The 6,101-nt window shown below is 37.3% G+C and overlaps 2 long non-coding RNA genes across 2 annotated transcripts; one reads left to right on the top strand and one right to left on the bottom strand.

Annotated features, from left to right (window-relative positions):
• The first annotated feature begins 358 nt into the window (after positions 1-358).
• Positions 359-1,930, top strand: LOC141041575 (uncharacterized). Its single transcript, XR_012202070.1, has 2 exons — positions 359-655; positions 1,453-1,930. It is a non-coding gene; the product is annotated as an uncharacterized lncRNA (long non-coding RNA).
• Positions 1,931-2,352: 422 nt separating this feature from the next.
• On the bottom strand, positions 2,353-5,086 carry LOC141041576 (uncharacterized). The gene is made up of 2 exons (XR_012202071.1): positions 3,299-5,086; positions 2,353-3,010 (listed from the first exon to the last, which is right to left on the bottom strand). It is a non-coding gene; the product is annotated as an uncharacterized lncRNA (long non-coding RNA).
• Between the last annotated feature and the right edge of the window lie 1,015 nt (positions 5,087-6,101).

The raw sequence follows: 6,101 nt of genomic DNA on the forward strand, positions 1-6,101 counted from the left end.
AAGGCCTTGGCCTGACCGTTCATTTATTAAAAGAAAAAACCTGAACAAGCACCAGTTTGGGGTAGTATGTCTGTAAATCTGAACACACACACCGTGTGTGTGTGTGTCCTTGAATATTGAGAATATCCTAATAGGAGTGAATCTGAATTGATAATGTATTATCAATTATATTGGCAGGGAAGACCCTCAATATAAAAATATAAATAAATAGACAAATAGATAAGAAGAGCAAGCTCAAACATGGCCAGATGCTTCAAAGAAGAAGGCGGAATTTTGAGTCAAGCCAACGGTGTGAGTCAAATAAGACAACAATGTGAGTTACGAGAAGATGAGAAGACAGCAATGTGAGTAACGAGAAGCTGTCAGTTTGTCGACCGCTCTCACAAAGGCATCCTTATCCATGCTCTAGGTGGACACGTAAGAAGGCTATGCCATTTGAATAAAGAGGAGAAGGCTCCCGAGCACCTCCCTCGTGGCTATAAAAGGAGAAGTTGGCCTCAGAGAGGCAAAACACACACACAGAAGAGATGTAGTCCAGAGCTTCGAGCAAGAAGAGCAGCATCCAGAGCACTCTCAGTTAGCTTAGTAGTAGTACCAACACCACTTGTAAAATAGCCACTATATCGAAGATGTTGTAATCGCCAAGAATAATAAGGTATCTTTTTCAGCTTGTGTAACCCCTTTGGGGCCTCCCGAAAGGGAGAACCACATGTAAATTATGTTGTGAAAATGATGTAGTTTCGTGCTTCACTTGGGTTTTTTATTTATGAATTTATGGGATGAGTTCTTATGTTAGGGACCCTACAGGAGAAACTCTGCTAGTAGTTCTCTGTTTAGCCTTGTGTGGCGTTTGAATGAGAACATTATGCCCGTAGAGAAGTGTTTCCTTCAGGTGAAATTGCCTGCGAAGACGATAGGAATTTATCCCATAAGTTTGCATTTAAAAAGATCAAGTGAACGAACCTAGCTACATCTGAAAACAACATAATGAAAAATATGATGAGTACTAAGTAGGATACAACACCACTGCGCACATCACCGGTTGTACTGTTGGCCTCACCAGCCCTTAATAGATCAAGCATTAGAAAATAACTAGCTTGGTAAAGAATAGAACCTGCAAACAATAGCAAAGAATTAAATATTGTAGTGAATAGTGAATACTATTCAAATAGAATATTAGCGTAATCGTAGATTAGCCTAATCGCATATTAGCTTATTAACTTAATTGCATATTAGGCCATTAGGTTAATATTCTATTTGAATAGTATTCACTATTCACTATAATATTTAATTCTTTGCCGCTGTTTGCACGTTCTATTCTTTATTAAGCTGATTATTTTTTAATGTAGCATCTATTAAGGGATGACGAGGCCAACAATACGACTAGTGGTGTGGGTAGTGATGTGATATCCTACTCAGTACTCATCATATTTTTCTTTATGTTGTTTTCAGATGTAGCTAGGTTCGTTCACTTGATGTTTTTGAATACAAACTTATGGGGTAAATACCTATCGTCTTTCCGGCGGTTGCACCCGAAGGGAATACTTCTCTACGACCACAACATTCTCATTCAAACACCACAAAAGGCTAAACAGAGAACTACTGATGGAGGTTTCTGATGACCCACAAGTGTAGGGGATCTATCGTAGCCTTTTCGATAAGTAAGAGTGTCGAACCCAACGAGGAGCAGAAGGAAATGACAAGCGGTTTTCAGTAAGGTACTCTCTGCAAGCACTGAAATTATCGGTAACAGATAGTTTTGTGATAAGGTAATTTGTAACGGGTAACAAGTAATGAAAGTAAATAAGGTGCAGCAAGATGGCCCAATCCTTTTTGTAGCAAAGGACAAGCCTGGACAAACTCTTATATAAGGGAAAACGCTCCCGAGGACACATGGGAATTATCGTCAAGCTAGTTTTCATCACGCTCATATGATTCGCGTTCGTTACTTTGATAATTTGGTATGTGGGTGGACCGGTGCTTGGGTGCTGTCCTTCCTTGGACAAGCATCCCACTTATGATTAACCCCTATTGCAAGCATCCGCAACTACAAAAGAAGTATTAAGGTAAACCTAACCATAGCATCAAACATATGGATCCAAATCAGCCCCTTACGAAGCAACTCATAAACTAGGGTTTAAGCTTCTGTCACTCTAGCAACCCATCATCTACTTATTACTTCCCAATGCCTTCCTCTAGGCCCAAACAATGGTGAAGTGTCATGTAGTCAACGTTTACATAACACCACTAGAGGAGAGACAACATACATCTCATCAAAATATCGAACGAATACCAAATTCACATGACTACTTATAGCAAGACTTCTCCCATGTCCTCAGGAACAAACATAACTACTCACAAATCATATTCATGTTCATAATCAGAGGGGTATTAATATGCATAAAGGATCTGAACATATCATCTTCCACCAAATAAACCAACTAGCATCAACTACAAGGAGTAATCAACACTACTAGCAACCCACAAGTACCAATCTGAGGCTTTGGGACAAAGATTGGATACAAGAGATGAACTAGGGTTTTAGAGGAGATGGTGTTGGTGAAGATGTTGATAGAGATTGACCCCCTCCCGATGAGAGGATCGTTGGTGATGGCGATGGCGATGATTTCCCCCTCCCGGATGGAAGTTTCCCCGGCAGAACAGCTCTGCCGGAGCCCTAGATTGGTTCCGCTAAGGTTCCGCCTCGTGGCGGAGGAGTTTCTTCCCGAAAGCTTGCTTATGATTTTTTCCAGGGTAAAAGACTTCATATGGCATAAGATGGTCACCGGAAGCCTGCTAGGGAGCCCATGAGGCAGGGGGCGCGCCCCCACCCTCGTGGCCAGGGTGTGGGCCGCTCTGGTTAATTCTTCCTCCAGTATTTTTTATTAATTCCAAAAATAACTTCCGTGGAGTTTCAGGACTTTTGGAGTTGTGCAGAATAGGTCTCTAATATTTGCCCCTTTTCCAGCCCAAAATTCCAGCTGCCGGCATTCTCCCTCTTCATGTAAACCTTGTAAAATAAGAGAGAATGGGCATAAGTATTGTGACATAACGTGTAATAACAGCCCATAATGCAATAAATATCTATATAAAATCATGATGCAAAATGGACGTATCATTTTCTCCTATAGGATCTTTAGCATAAGAACTCGTTCCATAAATTCATAAGTAAAAATACCAAGTGAAGCACGAAACAACATCATTTTCACAACATAATTTTCATATGGTTTTCCCTTTCGGGAGGACACGAAGGGATTACAAAAAAAGGATACATTATTATTCTTGGCAACTATAGCACCTTAGATATGGTGGCTATTCTACAAGTGGTGGTTGTACTACTACTAAGGAAACTGAGAGTGCTCTGGAGGCTGCTCTTCTTGCTCGTAGCTCTGGACTCTGTCTCTTCTGTATGTGTTCTCCGAAGCGCTCAGACCTCCTACTTTATAGTGTGGGAGGGATGCTAGATGCTCCCTTCTTTATTCTTCCACGTCATACTTGGAACCTGGAGTAAACTATAGCTTGACGCCTTATGCACCGCTGAAGTGCCTCAAACTTTGCACAATCAAGCCTTGCATGACTCTCATGCTAGATTGGTGTTTTTGTCTAGAGTGAGTATTTTGTCTAGAGTGAGAACTTTCTCCAGACTGAGAACTTTGTCCAGACCGAAGGCTTTGTCATGGTTGAAATCCTGGCTTCTCATTCCATGATAAGATACACTTATTTTTTAAAATTTTGTATTGAGGGTCTTCCCCGTCAATACAGTTGATAATGCATTATCAATATTCATATTAGCTCCTATTGGGATATTATCAATATTCGAGGAGGTCCTCCGGACCCGAATAATTGATAGCAAAATCAATTCATGTATATGGACTTCTATTCAACAGGCTGCTCATGCCCAGCTCTATCCATGTGATCGTCATCAGACAGATGGAAATCATGTTTGCTATCACATTCTTTCTTTATTTCTTCAATTTTCCTCTATTTCTTGTCTTGATTCTTTTAAGATTTCCTCTTTCAATTTTTTCTTTATTATTTTTGACAATTCTTCAACTCTTTTATCAATTTCTTGATCTATGTATTCACTATCTAGAGGGTCAATTCCCTTCAGAAGGCATTCTTGATATATATGATATTTTGGGGATTCTTCATTCTTTACATTCTTCGAGCTTGATGCTTCTCGCTTTGTAGGAATTGCTGAAGTGGGTATATCTTCATTTATGCCTCTTCACTTCTGAATATATTCTTTAGCCTTTGGGTCAATATAATAATTCTCTCATGTTATGTCCCTTACCCATTTCAGGGCATCATTGATATTATCATATCTTTTGAATGTTAGTTCTTTGTTTCTTCACTTTGCTGCAAACTTCTCTATTTGAATTTCTTCCCATGAAATGTATATTCCTAGCTAATTTCCATCAAACATAATATATAAAGACCTTCCTTTTCTACTTACATTTTTGTTGTCTTTGGTATATTTTTGTTTAACATATTAAAATATTATGCAAGACTACTGAGATTAGATAACATATGTCCTTTTTATTCTCTCTTCACTGTGTATTGATACCAAAGATTATCCAATAAGCATCCTTAGATCTCATCAATACGGATATGGATCTTTGGTTTGGAATTAAATGTATTTGGTGGAAATATTTTCAATTTATTATCATCTCCAAACATAAAACATTCAATTCGACCGCCGAGTGTTACTCTCTTCATTTCTGTAAGATTTGTGAACGAGAAAATATGTCAGGTAAACTGTTATCTTTTCCCTTACTATGCTCAAATATTACTTTATATACATTCCCGGCTATAGTATCTTCAAATAAGACCAATCTTATTGTCAAGCTTTTCGTACTATTCATTTTATTGTAATATGACATATAGCTTCACAGTAATATTATTTTATATCCATTCCCGACTATAGTATCTTAAAATAAGATCCATCTTCTTGTCGATCTTTTCATACTATTCATTTTATTGTAATATGACATATAGCTGCAGAGTCTATCCTTCTAAAGTAATATTTGAGGATCTTAAGGGAAAATATAATAGTTTGCCTGACATATTTTCTCGTTCACAAATTTTACAGAAATGAAGAGAGAAATATTCAGCGGTGGAAGTGAATCTTTTATATATGGAGATGATAATAAATTAAAAATACTTCCACCAAATACATGCTACTTCAAACCAAAGAGCCATATCGTATTGATGAGATCCAAGGATGCTTATTGGATAATATTTGGTATCAATACACAATGAAGAGAGAAGACAAAGCATACGTGTTATCTAATCTCAATAATCTTGCAGAATATTTTAATATGTTGAACAAAAATATTCAAAAGACAGCGAAAATTGAAGTACAAAAAGAAGAACAGTTATATATCATGCTTGTTGGAAATAAGCCAGGAATATACATGTCATGGGAAGAAATTCAAATAGAGAAGTTTGCGGCAAAGTGAAGAAACGAAGAACTAACATCCAAAAGATATGATAATATCAATGATTCCTTGAAACGGGCAATGGGGCATAATAGGAGAGAATTATTATATTGACCGAAAGGCTAAAGAATATATCCTAAAGCGAAGACACATAGATAAAAATATACCTGCTTCAGCAATTCGTACAAAGGGAGAACCATCAAGCTTGAAGAATATAAAGAATGAAGAATCCCCAAAATATCATACATATCAAGAATGCCTTCTATAGGGAATTGACCCTCTAGATAGTGGACGTAGATCAAGAAATGGATAGAAGATTTGAAGAATTGTCAAAAATAATAAAGAAAGAATTGACAGAGGAAATTTTAAAAGAATTAAGACAAGAAATAGATAAAAATTTTGAAGAAATAAAGAAGAATGTGAAGAAAATATGATTTCCATCTGTTGAAGATGATCACATGGACATAGCTAGGCATGGGCAACCTATTGAATAGAAGTCCATATACTTGAATTGATATTAGTATCAAGTCGGGCGCGGAGGACCTCTCCAAATACTGATAATATCCCAATAGGAGCGAATCTGAATATTGATAATGCCTTATCAATTATATTGGCGAAGAAGATCCCCAATAAAAACAATAAAATAATTGTATCTTCTCA

This window comes from Aegilops tauschii, chromosome 2, assembly GCF_002575655.3.
Source record: "Aegilops tauschii subsp. strangulata cultivar AL8/78 chromosome 2, Aet v6.0, whole genome shotgun sequence".
NCBI classification, from domain to species: domain Eukaryota; kingdom Viridiplantae; phylum Streptophyta; class Magnoliopsida; order Poales; family Poaceae; genus Aegilops; species Aegilops tauschii.